Here is a 26,217-nt window from a genome sequence, read left to right as displayed (position 1 = left end):
AGGTCATGGGTTTCTTTCACAGTGCCACAAGGTACCAGGAGCACTGTGGTCCCTGGAAGTGGAGGAAAAGGCAAGATGGAGATAGCAGAAGGGGCAGCTGTTTCCTTCCTGAGTGCCTTCCACTGTTTGGGGAGCAGGAAGCTGTGGCAGGTGGAGAGCAGCGTGGGAGGTTTATCTGCTGTCTTTTATAACACAACCTGCTGTAGAGAGACTGCCAGGCACAGCAGCATCCAGCACAGCTACAGCCATCATCAGTGAATGGAGGGCAGCCTGCTGCTGCCTGATAGGAATCTGGGAACACCCTGCCACCTAGCACCCTCATTCTACAGCCTCCTAGGGGCCAACACCTGGTGGGCAGCATTATATCTGTCTCACTGATTCCCTCTCTCTCAGGCTCCCCACACATTACCCTCCACACTGTTCTGGGAGACCCAGCCACTGTCATTCTCCTCTTCTTTGCTCCTCCCCAGCTTCAACCAACCACAACGTACCCTGCAGTTGATACTGCTGCAGGAGCATAGAAACACTCCTGCCCTGGCCAGCTTCCCTCTTTGCAAGCACAAAAGCTTCTTCCTGAGAGCAGTGGCTTAACACCATAAACACACACATACATATGCATACATAAAATACCATTTTAGAGCATCTGCAGAGCTAGAACATTTCTATCCCTTGTGCTTGGTGCCAGCAGCACAGCAAGACTAGGGCTGCAGCAGGAGCCACCAGGCACACTGCTCACCAATCCTGGCCCCACCACGGTTTCCCTCCCACCTCTGCCCAGCTTCTGAGCAGATCTGGGTAACACCAAATGACCAATATGAATCACACCAAGCTGGGAGCATGCGAGATGGCAGCTCAGTGAAGGCCCTGGCACTGGTGGGTTGCACAAGCAGGGGTGGCCCTGGCAGCTGCTGCACTAACCACAACCAGCCGTGCCAGAGGGATTAACTCTCAGCATATCAGTTTGAGTCAACAGTGCATAAAAAGGAAAGGGAAGCCTTTGATAGTGAACACAGAGTCTTACAACAGGAGGACAAGAGAAGATGCTCAGATGCTCCTGAAGGCTGGCTTGGCCACATCCATCCCTTAGGACTGCATCCTTAAGGGACTCCCCAGATCACTACTTACACTCCAGTGTGAGAACAAATTCTGCCCTTGAAAAGGGAGAGGGAAAAGGCTGAACCCATCTCAGAGTCTCAGCACCAGACTGCACTGCAGGGCAGCCTCCTACCCTCCCACCAAATCCTGACCACGTGCAAGGACAGTCCAGTGCTGCTTTTTTGCTGGGGCAGCAGAGGGAGCACACAGTCACTCTCCTCAGATCACTGGAGCGTGCATCCAGATGTCTCTGCAGCCCGTACAGTCTTGAGAGATCAGAGGAAAGCTGCTGCTGTGGCTGGGCGACGTGTGACTCTGCAAAACACTGATGGCTCCAGCCTTCTTCCAGCACAATGGGTGCTTGCATGCACCAGCAGGACAACTCGGTCCCATCACTTCCATCCTCCTGGAAAATTCTGCCTGCTCAGGACATCTATGCATAGCCCCAGCCACATACCTGCGGCAAGGCAGAGCAGAGGCGGGAAGAGCAGATAGGCCACAGTACCCAACAGCCTGCTCTTGTCCATGGAGAGAACCTGGTTTGCTGAAAGGCCCTGACGCATCAGAATTAAGAGGGAAATCACTGGGCTGTTGGGATGGGCACATCAGTGCAACCCAAGGGACAAGCAGGGACAAGATGCATGGCAAGGACCAAGGCTCAGAATTCAACCCCACACACACCTACTGCAGGGCAGGTGGCCCACTGCACAGTGCTGAGTGGGACACAGACAGTCAGTACACAGCCTCTGCGGTGCCAGTGCCACAGGCTGGCACTGCCCACACCTACCACATTGCCTTCCTGCTCTGCCCTGCCCATGCCCACCAGCCAGCAGTTGCCCACAGCCAGTGCAAGGGGTGTTGGGAGTGACTGATGTGACAAACACAAAACCCAGTTTCTTTCCCTTCATGCAGAGGAGGGAGTGTCACATTTGGACATGTATAGCAGTTAGGCTGAGAAAGGGACAAGGCACAGGGAGGAGAGGAGCCACGGGCCAGGATGAGCAGAGGATGTGGTAAAATAGATGGCAGATTTGGCAGCAAGGTGGTCACAGAGCAACCTGCAAGCTCTTTGTGCTGCAAAAGCAGGCAGCACAACACTGCGTAGGGACTTTCAGCCCAGTCTGGCAGGTTTAGGGGGCCACATCCTTCCAAACATGCCATGTGGAAAAACCAGCATCAGAGGTGTTCCATGTGCAAGTAGGCCTTGGGAAAAGACTGTTTGGGATCAGGGGGGAAAGAGGGAAAAATCTCAGGATGTCAAGTTTTAGGGGCAGGGAGGCAAAGAAGTTCTCCCTGGTTTCTCTGCACAAGCCTGCCTTCCAGGCGCACAGGGCTGTGGAGCCCTTGCAGCACTCTGCCCATCCTGTCAAGAGCACAGGGTCCCCAGGCAGCCATCCTCTGTGCTCCACAGCATCACTACTTACACGGAAGAGAAAAGGAACAGAAATTAAACACGAGGTGCTGTAGCAGATGGCTGCAAAAGGAGCCTCCCCAACCCAGTGTCCCCTTGTCCATTCAGGGCACTTTTGGTACATCAGTGCCAGCGCGGCGAATACAGCTGGCCAAAAAGATTCTGAAGCCCAGGCAAGAAGCAGTCTTCCAGTAGCAGCCACTGCAAACTTCTCCACAGCCCAGCAGCTCTCGACACAATTAATAGGAATCAGGCAGGCCCTATGTCTGTTTCCAAAGGGAAGCTCCGGGAGGCAGCATTGATAAGGAGGAGTTTTCACAGTGGCTAAGTGTTCTGGCCCAGCCCAGCCTTCTGCTTCTCACCTACTTTTGGATATGCTGTTCTCCTTGCCTGCATCCCCACCCAGCACATTCCAAACCTGCTCTTGCCTGGCTGGGCTGACCCTGCAGTGAGTACGCTGAGATCCTGTACTTGGCCTCTGCAGCAGCAGCAAGACAATAATTACATGCACAAGGGTCTCCACCTCCTCATTCACTACGCAGCTGACGTAAGTGGCAGTCTGGTACACGCTGTACTGCATAGCTGCTGTCCCTGCTCTGGGAAGCATCCCCCCAGCTGGAAAAACAAAGAGCCTCCAGCCAACCCGAGAAAACGCAAGGTGCACAAGACCTCAGCACACTGCCACACACTACCTCCCAGCGTGGTGTCCTGGGACCATCACTGTGTCCAGTGAAGGATGGGCATGTCACACCCTGAAGCACCCTTTCACCAGGACCAGCACCACACCTGCACTTACTAGAGACAAAGAAATGTGAAACTGCTGTGGAGGCCTTGGCTCATCTCGATATCCCTAAGCTGACCACAGCCCTGGGAGGGCCAGCAGAGGTCTGCACAGACAGCCAAGCCCTCTTCCAGAGTGGCTGGAACTGACATCTAAGAGATGCTGAATGGTGCACTGCTACCTCTTCCCTGAGAACAGGACCACCTGCAGGACACATTGCTCTCCAAATCCTGCCCAGCTACTTTACATGCGTCTTCTGGCAGCACAGCATGGTTGCAGGGCACGTAGATGTCATACTGGAGGGAAGATACTGATAAAGGACTCTGCCTACAGCACTGACAGCAGGATTTGACCTGAAGCTCAGCAGGTCCCATGCCATGCCTGCATTTGCCTTCTCCCACCCCAGTGGATGTGGAGGACACAGCACTGGTGCAGCAGGCTCCCCTGGGCAACCAGAGAGGTGGAGAAACACCTCCAAGTATCAGTCCCCACTGGGACTTTAAAGACTACAAATTGTACAGAAACTTATTCTGCTGCCAGGATATTTTCCACCAAAAAAATCCAAAGCAGAGTGCAATCTCTGCTGAAACCAACTGCCACATGCCTTTCATAAGAGCCAGACTTTCACCTCCTTGTTATGGACAAAGTCTGACTCTGCAAGGAATGCCCAGCTAACCAAGTGACCCCTCAGACTTAGGATGAAGGAATCCTGAAACCTATTGATTACCCTGGAACACACATAAAGCTGTTGTCATGACAGTGTACATACACACCCAAGAGAAGGCTTAGGGCATGGTCATAGTTTCTCTAAGTCCAGTTACTAAGGTTTTGAGCTGCTAGGTTTATCCAGCCCAGTGTGTAGGGCATTAGAAGACTGTATCTACAGAAATATCCATTCCCTGACTTTTCTGCAATGACTGAACTAAAATGAGTTAGTTCAATCTAACCATTCTCAGGAGGTGGCCCAGCAACTGTAGCTGTTATTAGCAGTGTTGGCTTTGTTGTGGTGGTTTTCTGTTTCTGAACATGGAAGAATTTGATGAAATTTCATGGAAGAAAACACAAGAAATTAAAAACTTGGATGAAAGAAAATTAAACCTGATGAAAACCTCTGAACAGAGAAGTCCAGTGAAACTACCTGATGAGAAGATTAGCAGCAGTGCAATACGAAAAGAAAAAGCAATAAGGGGAACTTGGAACCATAACAAATAAAAGAATTATGACTTTTGGAAACACAAGCCTGACTTAAATGTAATCAGATTTCATCCGAACTAAAAACGTTTTAAATTAAAAGACAGCCAATTTAAAACTGCAAGTTCTAACAACCTACATGCTAAGCCCAGGGATCACTCTCATCTGTGAACAATGCCAGAAGAAACTCAGGCACTACATCCTTGTGCTGAGCACCTGGAGCTGAAGCCTGCTGAACTGCTAAAGCACCTCTGACAGTCGCGACCTTTTTGAAAGCCAGGAGCAGGTATGTGGGGGAAGTGTTTCAATTAGTTTAGTGCACAGATTAGTCAAAGTTCAGAAAACCATTGCAGGATAACCCAAGAGAGACTGGTTCCCTTCTTGTGCTAGTTTGAAGCAGGGTAGAATGTTTTGGTGAGAAGAACTAGATCACAGGCTGTGAAAGGAAAGCAATGGTGATGTCTACTCCCCTCACAGTCTTGCTGATGAAGAAATGAAAACATGAGATAACACTCTCGCCATTTTTGTCTCACTTTCTGGCTGGGCTGCTGACTGAGCTGCATCTCCCTAACCTCACCTTCCACTCACCTTTGCTTCTTAACCTCTTGGCTGAACCTCTGTTCTTCCTTGGGACTGGGGTGAGGTTGAGAGGGGCAGGGGGAAGGTGCAGGGGTGGTTGAGAGCCCCTCCTGGGGACTCAGGTTTCTGGGAGGGGAGTTGTGTTTCTGTATTACCTTTACCTTGTATATTTCTGTATATAACTGCATATACTGTAAATATCTGCTTGTATACTGTGCTAGCTGTAAATAGCTTCATTTATATTCCCAGAGCCGGCTGAGACTAGTCTGGGTGACTTCTAAAGTGTGGGGGGGGAACACCCAAACCATCACACTTCCAAAGCCCAGTGAAGATAAAATGTGAGAGGATAATCTCTACTAGCTCTGAAATCTTAAAAGCCAGAAATGATCAGGTTGTATGACTGGTTATATTTTACATCTTCTATAACAAAAATCTGTTCCTTTAATATACTATTATAATAATACAAGATAGTAAAGCAACACAGTATTGTTAAATTCATTATATGTACAAATAATGCTTTCATAAACTTCTTGTTTCTTTTGTGGGCATATACATTTCAAGCAGTTTTATGCTTGCTTTCTGCATTTTTAATTGAATGTCAAATTCAATTCAAATTTAAATACAGCTGGACCAAATCTATAGCAAATAATGCAGCAATACCTAATAAATGAATGTGTTGCTCACCATTTTCTAATGCAAGAAATACAGACATTAAGAATCTAAATAACTACATTGCACCATAAAACCATTCATTTGAGCATGGTGCAGCCTCCTGTTCAGCCCTTAACAGCATACTCATCACTGAGAAGCCAACTTGTCCTTAAGACAAGAGTAGAACTGTGCAAACACAGCAAGATTAAAAGTAGGTACTTAAATTGTGGCTTTCTGGCCACTAATTTAAATTGTCACTTTAATCCATCCATCCTACCCAGTTGGAGGTCAAGAGCCAAACAAGGTACAAATTAAACTTACTCTGTCCATCAGTTTTAGTTTGATTTTCTGCCATTTTTTCCATTTTACTTCCCTTCCACATAGTTCTGCCACCTGCAACTTCTTCCTGAGAAAAGCAGCCCAGAAACACAAAGAAAAGTGCACGTCCCAGCCTGGAACTTGCAAGTCCTGAGAGTCTCCTACTGGTGCAGAGACCTCCAGATTGCTGCTTGCAGGCTCAAGGGAGCTAGGCAAACCTCCAAATTTCTGGCCATTTCTCTCATGCTGCTTTGAGGATTATCCCATAGTGACCAAGTTTGTCAGAAGATAGGACAACTAATCACAGAAGGACTGAGGCTGAGAGGTGATTGTCTAGTTCTGATTCTCCTCTCAAAGCAGGGTCAACTAGAAGAGTTTGCTCAGAGTCATTTCCAAACAGGTTTTGAATACCTGCAAGTACAGAGACACTGCTCCAAACCAAATCCACCCACTGTTGCAACCAGGTCCTCCACCCAGCTAGGTCTCAACTCCCGGGCTAAAGGGGGCTGTCCCAACACCAACTAGGTCCTTAGCTGCATTAATACCCTGTGGCTCATAATTGGCCATGTCCAAGACTCACAAGCACCCCTCATCTTGCCAGTCCTCACATGACACCTCAGCACCTCAACCTGTACCACTTCCCTGGTGTGTCATCCTAGCATGCACCATCATGCTCTGTAGTGCAGCAAGGGGACTCCTCCAACAGGGCCAACTTCATTTGGCCAACACAGGGTTCCCAGGCCTTGTCTTAGAGTTCCCCAGGCTCACTTTGGACCACAGCTGAGAGCTGCTCCCTGGCTATCCTTCCAAAACTGGAATCTGCCCTAAATCCCCCTTTTACCTTCTCTGAATTTCAGTCTCCCCTAGCCCATCCTAACCAATACATCAAGCACTTTGTCTCAATCTTTGTCACCTCCTGTCCCAGCTATTTCCTACCACCAAATCCCAGGTTAACAATAACGTGCTGTCCAGTGAACCAGGGAGAGAGTCTCTTCCCCTCTATTAGAAGGATCTCAGAATGACAACATACTTTTTCACCTCTCATAACCCGCCTTTTAGCATTCAGAGGTGCAGTGTATCTCAGCTTGTTCAGATCCTGCTTTTTTCTCAGCTCACCCACAATCCACAGATGACAAGATGCTGAGACTGGGGCTAGGGGAATTGGGTCACCCAAAGCTTTCACATGCTTCCACTAAGCAGAAGCATGGAGTTTCTCTGCTCTGGTACTCCACTTTAAAGACATCTTTACTTGATATCAAACAATGACAGCATAATAGCCCCTTCTTAGTCAAAAGGGTACCCATGGCTTCTAATGGAGACTCTACAGGAAACTGCACAACTGTTCCCAGTGTTGAAATTCTTCCATACCGTGGCATTCATGCTCCCCAGAGGCTGGGCAACATTACAGTAATTTCAATTAGGGAGGCACTTTCTCAGCCAAAGAGGTTTTCACTGCAGCCCTCCATATGGTTTCAGCTCTTATGCCAACACAGCCATCCACTAAGAGAGGGCTGTACCAGGACAGGCGAGGCAGGACACCAATGGGGCTTAGGTAACCAACAAGACAAGTCATAAAAAGTGAATGTAATCAGGCATGAGATCAAGCTATGACAGAAGGTGAGAAAGAGACTGGGACAGCAGAAGGGGAAGAGTTCATAGGCCATGCTTGTCTACTCCACTTCCCCTCCCCATGCGTCCTGCAGAGAGGTCCTGTGGGACCTGGCCTGCCCGGTCTCTCCCATTAGCCAGCAACAATAGTGGCCTGGGCAATGAGAAGGACTGCACACAGTTACCTGGCCAGGGCTGTTCCATTGTTACCCTAAGAGTGAGAGCAAATTGCTGCTATTGTCCTCAGGTAACAACAAGGTGCGATCACTGCCTAATTACCAGTCCCAGCTACATCGGAAACAATAACTTCAAGGCAGCTTTCAATGTCTTACAAGTTTGGGTTGACACCAAGTGGGATCCTCAAAAACTCTAAGACTTCTCATTGTTACTGGATCTCATGTCAGCTTAGGGATGAAACATAACCAAATCATAGCTGAAGGAAGTTGGGACTGGAGCCGTTTCTCCCGAAATAATCTCAGAGCAAATCTGCTTTTGCTCTGAGCACAATGTATCAGCAATGCAATACTTTCTTAAAACTTAGGGCTAGGTACACAAAATACATTTACAGCAATTAAAGCAGGTAAGAAGAGCTGTCTCACCAAATGCAGAAGGGAAGATGGTAAAAAGCTTTGGTGTTTATAGGACTCACGGAGGAGTCGCATTTGCGCAGCACACGGATGTTTGCCTAAGAGTTTAGATGACTGATTAGTTTAACATCAATTGAATTCAATTGTGGGTGTTAGAAACATTTCTCCCTCTCCTTGCTGCTTTGGGAAAGCTTTCATAGTCTGTTAAGTCGGGAGTGTTTCCTGCAAGGAATATTTTAAGGCGGTGACACTCCTCCTTTTACAACTCTGCAGATGTAGGCTCTGAACCTGTGTTGAAATCTGCCTTACTTTCCCCCTCAGCAGAAGTCTCTGCGTGGAGGATGGACAGTCTTTACCTGTAAGGGCTTACACACACACCTCACCAGCATCCCCAACAAGCACTGCTGTTTCTGTCCCTGTTTGCAGGACCACTCTATGCTTACCGCTGTCAGCAGCCACCAAAACAGCGATGAGCTAGTTAACCATAGGGAGAGCTCTGAAGAGCAGAGCAGCTACAGAGCAATTCAAGTGTTAGTATTTTTAAAAAAAGGGAAAAAAAGGGAAAAAAAGAAAAAAAAGGGGAAAAGAAGAAAAAAGAAAGAAAAATAGATATATGAAAGGCATTCAGATGGAGTTGCAGGGGCCAGAATGCTGCCAGGGGAAGAAGGCAGAGGTTTAAGCTTAACAGGGAAGCCAGAAAAGCCCATATGTGCTATGGAGTCAGAGGCTGCAGGGGTGCCAGCAGCCTCCTTGCTTTTATTTATTACTTATTTGTTTGTCAATGGCTGTTTGCCAGGCTACTCAAGACAAATCCTTCCTGAAAGAGCTGCTTCTGCTTTCCTCGCCATCTGGTACCCAGCCCTGACCCCCACTGCGTGGAGTAGCAGGACTGGTCTCAGGGCCAGTCTTACTGCCTTTTGCTTTCCCCACATTTTCTCCCCTCCCCTACGATCAAATATCACAACCCACTTTAACAGCATCTTCATTCCCAAGCAGCACATTTTCCTGTCTCTCTGCTGCTCAGACAGGCAGCTTGACCCAACACACAGCACGGTAAAACCCCAACACGGGGCAAGGTGGTTTCTGATATCTCATTTGCCCATCCAGCTTTATCTTCACCTCCTGCTCCCCCCTGTACTCTCAGAAAGGGGAGAAGGCAGGCACGTACATCAGCCCTGGAGATGGTGTCCAAGCAGTTAAAAGAAAGAAATAACATCGGCTAGTCAGACAAAGGTCTCTCTTTTTCCTGGATAACTCCCATTCTCTTCAGGTGGTTTCTGCATTGCTAACCCACCGTGCAGCACTGCTGCTGTCAGGGAGGATGGGGAAGCAAGTGAAGGAGAAAGCAAGGCCTTGATTCATGGACAAACGGGGATGAAGTTATACATTGGGGAAGAGCAGCTTAGCCAGAGCATTAGATCATCCTGACCTGATAGCCCTTTCAGAGTCATCAGTCTCTCAAAGCTGAGAAGTGAGATGTTCCTGCTCCTCCTCTCTAACAGCATTAAGCATTTCGAACACCACCAGGTGTGGGTCCTGAAGGGAGGATTCTGTGGCCAGGATGACGTGGGGACTGACCAAAAGCCATGGCACGACATAGCTGAGGGATGACATTTTATCTCGCATCAAAGGACGGTAGCGCAGGCTAGCACGCGTGCAACGGGAGAGGACACGGAGGAGCTGGGGCTCGCTCCCTGCTGCTGCCTCTGACTTATTCCCGCAGGCCAGCCAAGCCCCTGCTCCTTTCCGGGCCTCAGACGCCCATGAGGCAGGTGGAGATGAGCATTAGTTAAAACCACTTGGGTAGGCGAGAATGAGGGCAGGAAAACGGCGTCTGAACAGAGCTAAGTGCCCAGAAACCTCTCACAACAACAAACCAGAACCATCCCTGCGGCCCAGCCCTGGCGACCTCTGCCCGGGCGCTGCCAAGGCGGGGCTGGCACACCCGCCGGGGGGGCGCGCAAGTTGCCGCCAGCATCCCCACAGCGGTCCCGCAGCCGGGCCCACCTGGGACGCGCAGCTAAGCACGGCGGACGAGAAGCCCCACGCACGGCGAGGCTTCCTCCTCACCCCGATCACCCCACCGGCAGGACGGCGCCCCCAGCCCTTTCAGCGCCCCCGGTCACCCCTCGCTTGAGCCCCACTGCCGGGATCCCCGTCCGCTGCAGCGGCAGGCACCAGCCGAGCCTCGCAAACCCAAACCACAGCTCCCACCCCGGACTGACTTGCTGGGAAGGGTGGTCCAGGTCCGCTCCGGGCCCCGCGCCCGCCGTGCCTCCCTCCTCCTTTCCTCCCCGCGTCTGCCCCGCGCCGCCTGGCCGTGGGCTGCCCGGCCCGGCCTCGCCAGGAGAAAGGGAAAGGGCCGGGGCTGGGGCCGCCGCCGCTCCGCCCCACCGCCCGCCCCGCTGCGGCGGCGAGGCCGCGGTCCCCGGGCTTCTCCCCCCCTCCTCACCGATGCTCGGGCACCGGGGCCTGCGCTGCCGGCCGCCGGGCCGCAAAGCGGTCGCAGCTCCGGGTCTTCCCAGCCCGAAATGGGGGCAGGTAGCCCCCTCCGCGCTGCTTACCGTGCGCTCCGCAGCATCCGTGCGGGGAGCGGGGGGCGAGGCGGCGGTTCCGGCTCCTGGGCGCAGGGAGCTGCCGGCAGAGCGCCTGGGTGAGGGGCTACGCGTCTCAGCCTATTTCACCATCCTCTCCGAATAGCTCCCGCGGCGCTCGGGCTCCTCGGGATGGCTGCCGGGCGTGTGCCTCTGCGGAAGGCAAAGGGGCCTGCCGGGCAGTCAGCCTGGGCAGCAGGCGCACACGGCAGTCAGTCCCCAACACAGCGGCAGGGACAGGTGGATGGGTGAGCAGGGGACCTCAACGGCGTTTGCAAGCCCTCTCTCATTGATGCAGCATCACTCAGTTGCTTGGCTGGGGTAATACCTCAGACACTTCCTAGGGGCCTCATTTCCGCAGAGCAGCTGTGCCTTTCTGCCATCAGAATTGACCAGCAGGTGTGACAGAGACCTGAGTCACCGAAGTACAAAAGGGCTTTGAGAAGCTGGTTTTCCTTAAGCATCCCACCCTGTTTCCCACCTCTCCAAAACATGAGGCTGCAAACCGTGCACCCCGGGCTGGAGAAACAGCCACGGTCACACCCACAACTGGGCTACCGGGAAACAGCCACCAGAATGTGATGGCACAGAAGCCCCACTAACACGGCAAGTGCTTCATTGCTACCACCTCATATGGGAGGCATGGCATCCCGCATTTGTGGCTTCTCCAGGTGCCGAGTAAACAGCGTTGCCCTGCAACAACCTCTGGAAGCTCGTTTGGGCTCATTTCATCTCTTTCAGGCTGAAGACGCACAACCCGTTGACTAAATTCCTGCCATTTAAAGGACCCTCCAAGTCTGACAAACAAATCTCTGAAAACCACCAGGAGAAACATAAGGGAATCAAAACGTGTAATGAGCTGTCAGCCAAGAACTTCCCTCCACACTGTGATAGGCTGGCACAGCTCATGGACCATAACGGACAAAGGGGTGAAAAGTAGGTGTCTCACATAATATCCTTCCTTTTTATTTTTTTTTCCTAGGCTTCCCAAGGATTTCAGCTGATTTCTGCTCTGCTGGAGCGTGGTGCAGAGCACAGGTGGGCTACGACATGCTGCTTTTTGATAAAACTTTTCTGTAAGTGAGACTTTTGTCTCCAGCTGGTGACTTCTAAGAGCTGCCATAGCTCAAACAACACATACCTAACATTTTAGGGAACATATGAACAACAACAAAAAAGAGTTCTGAGTCTGTTTCACTGCTCTCTCCTTCAGCCCCAGCAATATGTCTCTGTCACACAGCATCACCAAGGCTTGGAGACCTTGACTGCTGCCTTGCAGCAGATGACATTGTCTGCCTTAGGAGAGAGCAAGGAAGAAACTTGGTACGTGTCCTCTGCAAGCACTATGCAATGGGGGCCCATGGAAGAAACAGATCTGTAGGTATTTTATAAAATGCCTTGGAGTTGTGATCTGCCACTGGGTCCCAAATATTTGATACCCTAATTCTCAGCAACTGCAGACTGTGTTTCATAAGCCAAGGCTTCTCTGACCTGCTGATCTGGAAACCAATACACTCTGTCATTGAAACTGGCAAATGCTGCTGGGAAATCTTTACTTCTGAGCAGAGCTGCCAACCTTACTGCTGGTGAGCTGCCTCAGTCCCAAAGGAATGAATACCTGCTCCCCATCTGTGATTCCTGTGACTCTGTGATCTCTTGGCCCACCAAGACATCAGGGATCAAACAAAGTTGGCCAAGCCAACCCTGTGAATAAGCCAGGTTAGGGTTAGGGATACTTGTTTCTTCCTGACTCTGATCCAGATTGTGCCTAGCTGGAATGGAATGGAGTGGGAATGGAATAAGAATAGAATAGAATAGAATAGAATAGAATAGAATAGAATAGAATAGAATAGAATAGAATAGAATAGAATAGAATAGAATAGAATAGTAAACCGAGTGAGGAACACAGGTGACTCCAAACAAGGAGAAAAATGTCTTTGTTTTCTGTTACATATTTGGCCTCAATGGCTGTGACTTTGCCCAAGAAGAGCCTTACAGATATCATACTACAAAGGTTCAGGTATCCTATGATTTTTATGTTCCTCCACATTCCTGGCAAGCACAAGCAGTGTGTGTCTCAGCCTCCAGCTCTGTGTGTGGAGGAGCCTGTTACCTCCTTCCTGTGCTGCCTATGACCCTGCAGCGTTGCAGGAGACACAAGGAACTGCAGGCTGAGGCAGCGGGAAGATGAGGCACAGGGAGCTGCTTCACGGTTGGCACTATAGCACTGCATCCTGCTGTCTGTGTACTGCTCTCAGTTGTAATTCTTCTTTTCCGTCATGGCTTTAATATTTAAGCTGAATTTCTCCAGGCTGGCTCAGTGATTTGGGCTGAGTTTGTCTGGACACATTTCAGGCAAGATGGGAAAACTGTTCCTGAGAATGACATCTGCAGAAAAATGAATATTTTGCCCACGTGTTTAAAAAAGGCTCCTGCACCAGCTCCAGTGTTTCTGAGCTTTGGAAAGAAATGCTGGCAAAAGTGTGGCCTCTACTCAGGTATATGCCTTGGAATATCCCTGTGGACCTGCTATATGTCCCTGAAAAACTACCCAGGCCATGGGTAGACTTGAAGGGTGCAGAAATTAAAATACCTGTCTGTTCCTGGAGCAAATGAGACTGTGTCTGTGCCCTTTATTGGCAGCCCAACCTGGCACAGCATGAGGCTGCTGGGATGTCCCTATGCTTCTGCTTCTTGCCAAGATAGGCCAACTGGGGTGTAGCAAGCACAGCCCAGGAGCAGAACCCTCAGCCGAAGCTTGCCTGTAGACAACCATCACTTTGAGCTCTCACCTGGGGCAGAGGCCATCGTGACATTTCATGAAGCCATGTGGGAAGGGGGCTGAGAATGGGTAAAGGCACAAAATGGTTGGTGCTGGTGCAGCACAGCCCTGGATATGTCCCCATACTTTTTTACCTGCAAACTGCTTCAAGGACAGAATGAATTGTTTCCCTGGAGGATTTTTCTCTTCATCGTTACATTATGTTCATTGTTCAAAAGCAGGAATGAATATCTTCTCACCCCTGGACAAGTGTGGGATTATCACCCAAGTAAAGATAGAAACCCACACCTGAAGAGCCCATAGTTGCAATTACCCAGTGGTGCTGGGTGGTTTCCTGGGCATTCATTACAGCTCAGCACTGCAGCCCTTCTGTGCTGACTTCATCTCTGGCTGTGGTGCTCAGCATTTCTTCCACTCCATAGCACCAAGTGGACACTTGGAAAATGGAGCTTAGTTTCAGCGTAGGAGAAGTGTTAGTGAACCACCTTGCCTTGCCTGGGCCAGGGGGTGGTGGCTGCTCCTCAAGGCATCTTTACCTGTCCTCTCCCGAGACCTGCCTACCTTTCCCAGCACTGCCTGCCTCCTTCCTGAAACACCTCCTGCCTACCGTAACTAAGGAAACAGGGCTCCTGTAGGCAGCAGCTTCTTCCAGTGGGCCTCAGAGTGCAAAGGACCTGCAGGCACCATCCTGGGCTGAGAGAGTGCCAGTTCCATCCACAGCCTGGCCAGAGGCCTCCAGGCTACCCCACTGCCCATTCCCATGTCCCAGATGCCAGGCAGCACCTCCTGCGTGCACCACCCAAAATGTGGGGCAGAGCTGGCTGGGACTGACCCACGTCCTTCCAAACAGGGAAAGGCTCCCTGCCCTGAACTGAGATCTGCTTAGCAGGGACCCTTGGCCACAAGCAAGATGCTTCTCCCTCCCCACAGGAGACTCAAGCTTTGCAAAATCAGAGACTGGAAGAGCTGCAGCAGAAACTGAGCTGCCATCATACCAACCACCTCAATTCCATTAATTAAAAAAGTTAATTTATTAATTTTCAAGTGCTCACCTCAGACCTTTGCAGTGCTCTTTGAAGGCAGGTTGCCAATGGGGACTGTACAGAAACTGAGGCCGCAGCTGCTAAGCTGGGAAATTGTCCTTTCCCTCTGCCAACTCCCTCAAGGTTTGGTGTCTGCATGCTTGTAATCTCAAATTTGCTTCAAACATCACCCATCGCCCAGGCTGTGTGACCAGGCACTAATCAGTTACATTAAAATATGCTAATTGATTCTTCCCAATTGCCAGTCAGGTGGGACTCTGGCTCAGTGCTTATAGGCACTAGATTTCTCCATAGCTACAGACTGCAGTTTTTCAGCTGGCCTGGGGAAGTAAGTTGTTCCCACAGTGTTACCTCAACCCTGTCAGCACTATCTCTAAAGGCATCATGGCTGGGCCCTCAACAGAAGAAGCTCAAGTTGTCCAAGCCACTGATGCAGTTTAAATCCAACTACTCACCTCAGTGAGTACCATCCCTGGTCTTCCCAGCTGTCAATCACCACTGCCTCCAGTAGTGCCTCTGTGGCTGCTTCCACCCACTCCTGCATTGCTGTGACTGGTGTAGCTTCTTTCTTGAGGCTTTCCTCTTTTCACTCCAGCATCCTGCTACTAATCAAATGTTCCCCACTTTTCCCTCCCCAGACCCTGCCTTTTGCACCACAAAGTGCTTCACTCGACCCCTTGAAGAAGGACCCATTGCAGATCTTCTAGACCTGCAGGCTTGTACTTGGTGATGCCAAACCAGCATTTGTGTAACAAATATCCTTGGTTCCTGTGAAAATAGCCAGTTTGCCCTTCCCCAGAGCTCAGACCTACTGCCCACCTGCCCTTTCAGTGGCCAATACTCTGACCTGGCCCTGGGTCTGCTCTGAAACCCCAGAGTGTGATGTGTTGCTTGCTTGTGGTTCTAGAGGTGTATGCACAGAAATACATGTGCATTCACTCTGTGGAAAATACATCTCCTTTTCTTATGCATGTCTGTGTGAAAGAGAAACAAAAGAAATACATGGTTATACGGAGCTTGGTCATGGATCAGAGTCAAATCTTTACTGCACATCTGAAGGCAATGACCTCTCTGCATCAGGAGGTGCAACTGGTAATTCCTGACAGACAAGAAGAAGATCGAGGCTGAGCACTTGACCTTCTGAAGCAGGAAATGGCATTTGCAACGATGCTTCAAGCAAGGAAATGTTGATTGCAGAGATACCAGGGAAAAGTGATGGTAGCTTTAATGAGAATGTCAGTGGACTATGAGGGAAGGATGTAAGCTGGCAGGCTGAGCTGGAAGAGCCAGCGAGGAAGATGCACATCATGTAATGAACCATACTCCCATGCTGGCCAAACAAAGGGCTCTGTGCAGGCTGTGTCTCTACCCACATGCTTGACCTTCCTGGGGCAAACACTCAGTGCACTGATGTTCTCCCCAGCTAAAACAGTTACCAGCAGAGCATCTAGATCAGTGGTGCAGTCCATTATGAATGACATTAACTCTAAACGAGCTGTCTCATATGCAAAATATTCAACAAAAGCATCTCTCCTGAGTAGCTCTAAGCCCTCCACACACAGAATAGTGTTAGAATGGAAAAAAAAGATCAAAAGGAAATAAAAAGGAGGGCCTACCCTGAGCCAGAAAGGGGATTTGTGCACACTAGCATTTGATTTCTGGAAGCAGCTGTCAGCAAACACCTTGAGGAGAGGCTGAGGGAGCTGGGGTTGTTTAGCCTGCAGAAGAGGAGGCTCAGGGGTGACCTCATTGCTATCTACAACTACCTGAAGGGACATTGTAGCCAGGTGGGGATTTGCCTCTTCTCCCAGGCAACCAGCAACAGAACAAGGGGACACAGTTTCAAGTTGTGCTGGGGAAAGTATAGGCTGGATGTTAGGAGGAAGTTCTTCCCAGAGAGAGTCATTGGCATTGGAATGGGCTGCCCAGGGAGGTGGTGGAGGCACCGTCCCTGGAGGTGTTCAAGAAAAGCCTGGATGAGGCACTTAGTGCCATGGTCTAGTTGACTGGCTAGGGCTGGGGGATAGGTTGGACTGGATGATCTTGGAGGTCTCTTCCAACCTGGTTGATTCTATGATTCTATGAAATGCATCTTGAAAGAGATTTAGAAGCCACATAAAATGTGAGCATCCACAACACCTTGCAGCAAGGTGTTCCTCGAGTAAGCCACATGTCATATGAAAAGCACATCTCCTTACAGTTCTTCTGACCCACTCACCACCTGCTTCCACTCACTTCTCAGCCTGGAACATGCAAGCAATGTTTGAGCCCTTTCATCAACAAACAATGATTTATTCATTTCCCTGCTCATGCTGCTGACTTTACCTATGGGTTTACTGCTTGTGTAATGTATCATCTTCAACTTCATCATGATTTTCACACCTGCTTTCTCCATCCCCTCCTTTCACATGCACATAAATGAAGCCATCACTCATGCAGAGACAATATGGGGTTTATCAGGCTAGAAGGACACCAGGAAACAGTTGGGAATGCTCAGCTGGGAAATGTGAGTGGATGGTATGATATTAATGGCTCATTATAAAAGCAAAATTCTGAAGCACTGGTAGTCACTGATGATCGCAGCCCTGCTTCTAGAAGGTCCTTATCTGCCTTTCCAGCAACTGGCAGCTCTGCCACAGCTTCAGCAGATCTCCAAGAGCCCCAGGGCTCTAGCACACTGAGACAAGACAGATGCGGTGGCCCTTCTGCTCTCTGTTGGTGGTCAATGTACTATGTGGTGTAACAAATATGTAGAAAGCACTGGAGCTCCCAAGCAAAAGCTTGGAGAGTCGGAGCAGGTTTAGCCACGTTGTAACAGAGCATGAATCACTGCAGTGGGCAAGATTCACATCTGATGCAGCCTTTCTCCTCTTGCAGTAAGGCCTGCAGTCCTCATCAGTGGTAATCTGAGGAGCTCTGGGTAGGGGATGGTGCTTTGTAGGTGGATCCTTCTTGGGAAGAAAGTGATGCCCAGTTTATATTAGCCTTTGACAAGGTGGCATTTCAATAAGAGATGGATGTGGAGCTCCCCAGGGCCGTATTTAGTGGGTAAGTTGCAGCCAGCTGAACCTTGATGTTGTCTGTCCTGGACACACAAGCAAGTACGATAGGAAACGTCCATTTTCCTGGAGTTTGGTGATCTGAGCTGATATCCTGACTGTGCAGCCTCTGGATTTGGTGCTTCTTCCTCACGGGCAAGATGATAAAGGCTTTGAGGAGGTGATCGAGTGTGGGTTTGCTGCTTCCCGTTACTTTGGTCATTGCTCCTCTGCCCTCGGATGCCTCTCTGGCAGGGGAGAGCATTAGCAGGAGCCATGCTTTTCTGAAGACCATCCTGTTTGCCTCTGTCTGCGCCTTCCTGTTGCCCAAGGACAGCTGAAGGCCTGGCTTCGCACAGGCTTTCAGCCGCCCAGAGGGGCAGGACGGCTAAGCGGGTGGGAGCAGCTCGGGGAGCGGCTCGGCGAGGCGTGAGCCCGCAGCCGGCTCTGCGCTCCTCGCCGGTCCCTCCCGCCGCGCCCGGCGGGCTCCGAGCGCCACCTGCCGGCTCTCCCGGGCATCCCCGCCGTGGTGGTGCGGGGGTGCTCTCCTCTGCCTGTGTGCCGGCTCACCCCCGGCAGCCCCTGGGGGCCGCTCCCCGGGAGGTGACAGGCTCTGCCGTCACACGCCGCCCGACAGCTCTTCTTCGGCTGCAAAGGTGCTGGAGAAAGGCCCCCGGGCAGCCCTAGACTACCGGGAGAGAGACAGTAGCTGTGTGCCCCGGGGTGATCCGTCGAGAAGTGTAAGGACTGGGAGGGTGCTTGGCAAACAAGTGCCTCCTGCACAAAATCCCTCTCTTCTTGGCGATCACCTCAGCCTCTCCATTGGCTCTTCCTGACTCTACCCTTACTCTTTCCAGTTTTCACATCACACCTGAAGTCCCCATCATCATCATCATCTCTTCTGCTCCTGTTTCTCAGCTCCTTTCAGCCTCACCCCGTACAGCATGCCAGGACCCTCTCTAGGACTTTCGCTGGTCCCAGTGCCCGCAGTGCCCCCAGAGCCCCCAAAGTGGTCATGCTCCCTCTTCCTGCTGCACAGCTGCTGCTCTTCTGCTCCCTGGGCACAGCTTGCCTGCTGTCCCCTCCAGCCTCCTTTCCCCAGCTGTGAGTGCAGAAGATGTTGGCTTCTGCTTCTGGTAGGCATTTTGGACACCTGGATACTGGCTGTGTTTATCTGAAACCCACCAGATAAGAGTCTGACAGAAGCAAGTGAATCTTGAGAAAATCCAAGTTCCACTGCTATGGGACTTCTCCTTTACATTTATTCTCATTTTTTGTTTCCTCCTGTAACTTCTCACTTGGTCTTCAGAGGTGAATAATCCACCCCCCTCCTTGCTATTTACACTGTGGTGCTCTGTAGTCATCCTCTGCAGTCCTCCACTGCAGAAGTGCACTGCTCCTCCACTGCAGTCCTGTCTTGGGTTTTCCTCACTAAGAAGGGCAAGTAAAGCCAAATGTGCCATCCCCACCCCCTGGCCTTTGTAGACGCCCAGAAGCTTGGAGATAAGGGAAAATACCATCAAACAGGAGCATGTGCTGTCTTCAGGCAGCCTGATGTTTGGTTGTGCTTGATCAGGTGCCATTAACTTAACCATGGGCTTATTCAGAGCAGTGCTAAGGGCTTTATTTGTCTGATACCAAATAAATCAGGTGGTTCCTGGAACATGGCAAATATTTACCCATGATCAAATCACGTCTTTCTTTTCCTCTAGCTAAGAAAACAAAGTAGCATCTCAGTTATTCTCCCCTTGGCTCATTGAAGGAGTGTGTGCAATTGGACCAAGGTTTACCCTCCAGCCCTGCCCAACCCAGAAAGGGCATTGGCCTCAGGGATCTGGTGTTCACTCCTAGTATCTCTACAGATAGGGATACTCACCACCGAGGCACAAAGAAAGAGTGGCCTCCACTGGGAGTCCAGGCCACACAGGGGCTGAAGACAGGTGAATGTCGGGCTGCCTCCATCTTCCCTAGGAGGACCTGGTTCTGCCTTTCATCCTCTTCCTGAACAGGGCTTTGAATTTCTTCTGCTAAAGCAAGCCAAGCCTGCTGTGAGAAAAGATGCTGCTGATCACCAGTAGGGACAGAAAGCTGCCCAGAGGATGCCCTAGCTAGCCATGAGGCTGAACAGATGTCTAGCTCAGGGATGCAGAAAAAGCACCTCTAACTACTCAGGGATCAGTGTGGGAATCCCCTCCACGTGAGCACCTGACTGGCAGGGATAATCGCCCTTAGTCTGCACTAAATCCAGAGCTTAAACCTGTGCTCAGAAAGTGAGGTGTCTGGGCTCTAACTCTTCTAAGTCTGTCAGACCTTGAGCCCAGCATCTTTAATACCAAGCTACATAATGTCCGGACTGGGCTCTGCTCCTTTAATAGCGCTGGGCAATTGTGCGTGTAGCATGTGAGGACAGAGAAGGGCGAGAAGCAAGATGGTGGCTGGAGTGCTGCTCTTTGCTCCCAGTGCTGTCAGTGGTAGTTATGTAATGAGTGATAAATGGAAACTGCATCCACTGGAGCAGCTGGAGATGAAGCAGGCAGAATCCGTCCCTGCCTGTAGCAAAGAAGCAATCATTTAAAACCCTTGCCCGCTGCAGCACAGCTGGGAGAGCGGCGGTGTGCAGAGCTGCTACTGCACTACTCGACAGCCAGTGTGTTTGCAGAGACACAGTCGTTTAGGAGCTGCTCTTTACAGACCCACTGCAGGAGTACCTTGGTGACAGAGCAGCAGCCATGTGATGGCAGGGAGCAAGACTGCTTTTCCCAGAGCACTCCTGCAGCAGGCAGGAGGATTAATCCAAGTCTGTTTTCTGGAGTGGATTTAATACTGTGTTGGTTTATCTGCAGCTCCTGATGAAACATTCCATATTTCAGATACAATTTCACTGTTTCCGAGGCCGAGAGGCTTCCTTCTCTAGGGAGCAGCAGTTCTGCAAGAGAACAAGTAGGAGCCCAAGGGAAGCAGCAAAAGGGAAGGAATATTTTATCTTTGGTAGCTGGTCATTTCCATTTTGGAGTCAGAGAAAGAAGAACCATCTGGTGGGTGTTGAATATTCACAATGTAAACAGTGACTTGGTTATGAATATGTGCATGTGTTGTTGTTATTTATTATTGATAGTGCTCTCTAGGTGTGCATGACACTTCACAAGAGTTCTTGCACTTTGATGTGCACAATGTAAATTTGACACAATGCTCAACAGCAACAGAGCACAGCAGGTGAGGGTTAGGCAAGCAGCTGAGGGTGGGGAGGAAGGTGCCACCACTGTCCAAAAAGGCAATGCACAACTTCTGGAGCAGTAGCTGCTGCTGCTGCCACCAGCAGATTGCTTCAGATTACCACCTTCAGATATCCATGACTGTTATTTTGGGTTTTAATTCCCCCCTGCAATAAACACCATTTAAATTCATTATTTTAATTCTCTACTTAAGACCTCTGCTCCCACAGTGTCCTGCCTGGAAATGATGCAGAATGAAAGGAATCTCAGTCCAACACCATTCCTTGCTGTGGTATTCATCTAGGTGTGATAGGGCTGCTCAGCTGGCTTGATTTTTTTTTTGGCTCAGGAGCTTCAAATCAGTCAGCTGAAACAGAAAGAGACATTTTGTTGTGCACTTTTCCTGCTAAATAAAGTACCAAGTACCTCGAAAGCAAGAAGAGGAGTCTCATAATGTCTCAGGATGACTTCTTGTTGTCTGGGTATAATACCCAATGCTGAAGCCTGCTGGGGAAGATGGGAATTTGAGAGTGCCCAGATACCTGCAGAGAATGCTTAGAGCTTTGCAGTAAGAAGCTGTCTGCTGGTTTTTTTCCCTTACCTTGTCTTTTTTCTTTGCACTGCCTGAGCTTTACTACAGGGGCTTTTGCCACTGGCATTTAGGCATTTCTCTGGTTCCAATCCAGTACTGTAGGCAAGGTTTGATGAAAGGGGCAGTCATAAGCACTTGAAGGGAAAGATTCTGGGTCCCTTGGAAGGGCACTCCCTACAGTGCTATGATGACAGGGCTTGGGGCACCTATATGCCCAGGGGATGGAGGAATGGGTGGTCCACAGCCAGGAACAACAGCCCTGTCCTGACTTCAGGTCCATAAGTGTGGTCTATAAGTGTCTTCCCTCCTTCAACAGTCCTTTCTCATCTATCAATAATTTCTACTCCTGCTGCTAAGCTCTGACACATTGAATGAACACTGTTTGACTGCAAAAGTTCATTTCTCAACACCAGCAAGCAGCAAACGAGCCAAATGCTGATTTTTGGGACAGTTTTCCTTACACAGTAGAGTGCTTCATACATTGTGACTGAGTGCACTTGTTTCAAACAGGCCTGGGGCTTTGTTACACAGGTCAGCTAAACCTGCCCAGAGCATTATCAACAGTGCCATATCTCAACTCCTTGTAAATATATTGGCTTTTTGGTCTTTCACCTCTGCACTCAAAAAGAGATGCTTGTGTGGCTCCAAGAATGAGTGAGATAGGTTAGCAGGGAGATACGTAAGATACATAAGAACTTTGGCACAGGATGAGGCCGTGTTAGTGACTGCTCTGTTTTTATGTGGCAAGAGCTCTGTATTCTGGCAGAAATGACAACAGCCTGGTCTCTGTGGTGGGTTGCTGTTCAGAGGTTCAGCAGGTGGGTTTTGTTTAATAGACTTAAACCATCTTTTACAGCCTGCTTAACTCATTCTTCATTTGGAGTCAATTGACTTTTTGTCAATAAGCCTCTCACTTTGTCTTCTGAAGTGCTGGAAATCCATTCACTGAAGAACATCATCACAGGGAAAGGCAGAGAACAAGCTCTTTTGAAGAGTGAAGTTCTAGGTGCATTTCTTTCTCCCTCAGTTCCATTTCTCCTTTTCATTCACATGGCTTATTGACCTGAAAATATCTCTCAAATACAAAGATACAGCAAGCCATGAATATATTGTTAGGTAACTTTTTCACTTATTTACTTCAGAACTCTTTGGATCAGTTTTCAATGCATATCACTGTCTGGATCATAATGTGTCCCTGCATAAATATCTTGTACACCAAGCTCCTCCTAGCTTCATTTTACACCGAATCATAAGCTGTGAAGTTTGTAATGAGAAAAGAGCAGCTTCATCAACTGGGAAAGGCTCTGCACACTGAGGCAGGAGGTATGGCTGTATAAACCCTTTCCCCTCCTCAACACCGTCCTTGAAGGAAGGAAAAGGGGAGGGCAGTTGAAGATTGGCCAAATGGGAATTGAAAATGAGGTTCAGTAGCTTAAGTAATAAATTCAGATACAGCATGCGCTTGACAGTGTGCTAAAGTCATGACCATCTGTCAACTGTTCAGCTACTCTCTCTTTCCTTGTTAATAAGTGTCCTCCTCACTGAAAACCCCAGCACAACTGATGCAGCACAACTGGCAATCTAGGTCAAAATTATTAAAACCTGGCTATGTAAAACTATGCTATCAGTTTGTCTGATCTCAGTGCTGGCTGCCCCCAGCTCTCAGGTACTTGCACAACAGATACAATACCCCAGGCCTCTCAGAGGCTTCCAAAACACAGCTTAAGAGGAAAGATTGAGACAATAGGATGGCTTCAACTAGAGAAGATATAGTAACCACTTTCAATTATGTAAGAGACCACAGAGAAGAAAGGATTTCTCTCTTCTCTGTATCCACTGGGCTAAGGACTGAGAGCTTAGATTGCTGCAAGGGAGTGTGAAGTTAGGTGTGAGGACTTAGTCTGAAAGGACAACAATAGGCTGAATGGATTGCCTGGTAATGGTGAAGAATCTCCATCTCTGGGACCTGATTAGACTCTTGTCTGCAAGGCATAGGTATACTTGGGGCAAGGATATGGAGGAACTGGGAAAGACGATTGAGTCGGCCTCTGAATGTCATTTCTCACTCTGAGTTGGAGCTTAGCATTAGTTTACTGTTTCAGGAAAATGAGGTCCATCCTGACAACCTCAGCAATGTAACCCAAAAATGAGTGAAGGAAGGACTGAGGTCGCTTTTCTTCCTTGTTCATGTCTCCATCTAGACAGATTAGAAGGCAGAGCTGCATGCTGCCAACCATGCTATACTTGTTCTGTTGCTAAATTGAAGACATCATGTCTCACCTGCTGCTTTTTATGGCAAATCAACTTTCCCTAACCAAACAGGAAGCCACTTCAGACATTGTGGGTGTTCAAATTTTGAAAGCTAACTAACTGGAAAAAGAAAATAAAAAGCCCACAAAAACTTCACAAGACTTGTATTTAAGTGATAATTTGAGGCAAGTAACACTAGGCTTAGCACAGAGCACATTCATTTCTTCCAAACTATCACAGCAAATAGCAGAGATTAACTCACTCGTTTCAGAGGAAAAATCACCACCAGGCTGTAATCTTGAGTGCTGAACTAATGGGGCTGTCTGAGGCAATATACATTTTGAGTTGGAGGAAATTATGCATCATTTGGGATGCAATTTACAGCAAGACTTCGAAAGATGTTGGGTAGGCATAACAGAGCATGGCATCAACTGGAACTGGTTTTTATTCTGCTTTAAATGTCTATACAGAAGGAACTTGGAGATTTGGGACTCCAGATATCTAAACTGTCATCTGCCAGTCATCAGGCATAGTGCAGGTTATTGAACTAGATTATGAATACATCAACTGACAACTGTACAGTTTATGCCACTGGCTTCCTACCCTGCTTGTTAAAGGGACATATTGTGAAAGGGTCCATACAGCTATGTGCAAAGCCCCTCTGCATAGCTGGACAGCAGGTAAAAGTGGACTTGTAACACATCAAGGATAGGATGAGAGAAAGGGGCTGGCTGCAATATGCTGTGTGAATTACTGGAGAACATCTGCATTGTAGGTAACAACAACAACAACAAATTGCTCTTAGAGGTGTTACTTGTGGCCAGCTTCCAAGGTCTTCCAGAGAAAGGCATCTAGCATAATGCCTATCCTGTTCAAGAGAAAGGAAAATCTTGATGTATGGGTGACATGATTTACCTGTTGTTGAAAAGAAGGATGGTTACAGTACTCCACCCCCTGGGCCACAACCTACTCTGTCTAAGGAAACTGCCTCCCCAGAGGTGGAAAAGGAAGATAATATTTCTGTGTGCCACACATCCAAATTCTCTCATGATGTTCATTTTACAGTGGGAGAAAATCAAATTGCTCCAAATTAACTTCTGTTCTCGTTATTCACTTACTCCCTGTGCTAATCTTCTTATTTACCCCTCTCTTTCTCATATACATGTGCATATGTATAGGCAAATTCATCCCCAGGCAACTTCTCCCCCATCCTGCCAACAGCTTGTCATAACACCACAAACAGCACTGAAAGAGCAGTTTTATTCTTTTTTACTATATTCTAAAATATGAAGCCACTATTTTGTCAGTGAGAAATCATAAACACCAATTTGCAGGGGCATTTTAATGAGGCCGTGCAGATAATCTGCTTCACCATTCTTCCATGCCAGTGGAAAGCTCCTTCCTTTCCCTTCAGCTATGGCTTATAATGCTCCCTACACAGGCAGGATTAATGTCTTTTATGAGATGCAGTCGCTTCAGTCAAGAATCTTTCATGACATGAAAAGATTTCTCTGTAATTCTTTTTATTATTATTATTATGATGTAAGCTGTTAAAATACAGAGAAAACACTGTCTGATTATTTAAAGATAAAATCCAGGCTGGGTCACATATCTTTATTGCAAGGCTCAGACTACTTTAAGTTGATGAGTTGAGGGAATATTGGAGAATTTTTATTCTCAGTAGTCGTGACAGGAGAATGAGGGAGGTGGGAGTGAAAGCTCAATCGGTTCTGAGCAGCTTTCCCCCCAGCTCTGCTGAAGGTGTCTCTTAGTTGTTCATCATGGCAGATCCAGTGCCTACAGACATGGTTTGCATTTTCTTTTGTTATTGCCCCTGTTTGTCTCAGAAACGTTGAATCATTAAAGTTATCCGTGGGGAAAAAAAAAAAGAAAAGGATAAAAAAAGGGTTTTTTTTCTGATTAAGAACCCTTGAACACTTGGCTGCTGTCATCACCCTCCTCGACAGTGCGCGATCAGGAGACAAACACAGCTAGTCTCTCCTTCAGGCTTCTCTCCCTAGAAACTGAGACAACACACTTTAATTTTGCTCTGAACCTTCAGGCAAAGGGAGAGTCTCTTCTGCAGAAACAGAGCCTGTGCTTAGGGGCTGGTCAGTAAGTATAAGATTAGGTTAAACCCATCTTGCTTTGACTTTTGGCGAGTGCAGCATTTGAATATCCCCACGGGCAAAGCTGCAGCCCAGCAACACTCTTCTCTCCCTTTCTCCTGTCATGGGTGTCTCATCTGTGGAGGGAGAGAGGGATGCTTTCCATCAGAGCCGGGGGGGTGCGGAGTGTAGGTGTATAGGAGAATGAGAGGCTGTTCACAGCTCCTGTGTAGACAATACAAGGATTGTGTGGGTGGGCAGAGAGGGGTGAGAGTGTGCAGCTGTCAGAGGGTAAACATGCCTGCAAAGCTTCTACCAGCATGTCGGACTGCTCAGTCGCCACCTGCCCAGTTCAAAGAATTTCCTAGCTACCTGCT

At 49.0% G+C, this 26,217-nt stretch overlaps 1 protein-coding gene across 3 annotated transcripts in view; it reads right to left on the bottom strand.

The window, feature by feature from the left end:
• TMEM63C (transmembrane protein 63C) overlaps positions 1-10,875 on the bottom strand; it is a 33,913-nt gene extending 23,038 nt beyond the window's left edge. Inside the window, exon 1 of one of the 3 annotated variants that reach the window (XM_064150422.1) lies at positions 10,786-10,875. The gene's annotated coding sequence lies outside the window, so the exon portion shown is untranslated. Of the gene's footprint in view, positions 1-10,446; positions 10,538-10,673; positions 10,757-10,785 lie in introns of those variants that run through there. The other 2 variants (XM_064150427.1, XM_064150425.1) reach the window with 2 other exon arrangements.
• Between the last annotated feature and the right edge of the window lie 15,342 nt (positions 10,876-26,217).

This window comes from Pogoniulus pusillus, chromosome 1 (assembly GCF_015220805.1).
Source record: "Pogoniulus pusillus isolate bPogPus1 chromosome 1, bPogPus1.pri, whole genome shotgun sequence".
Taxonomy (NCBI): Eukaryota; Metazoa; Chordata; class Aves; order Piciformes; family Lybiidae; genus Pogoniulus; species Pogoniulus pusillus.
Note: the sequence above shows the minus strand (reverse complement) of the source record. Positions and strands in the feature narration are given on the sequence as shown.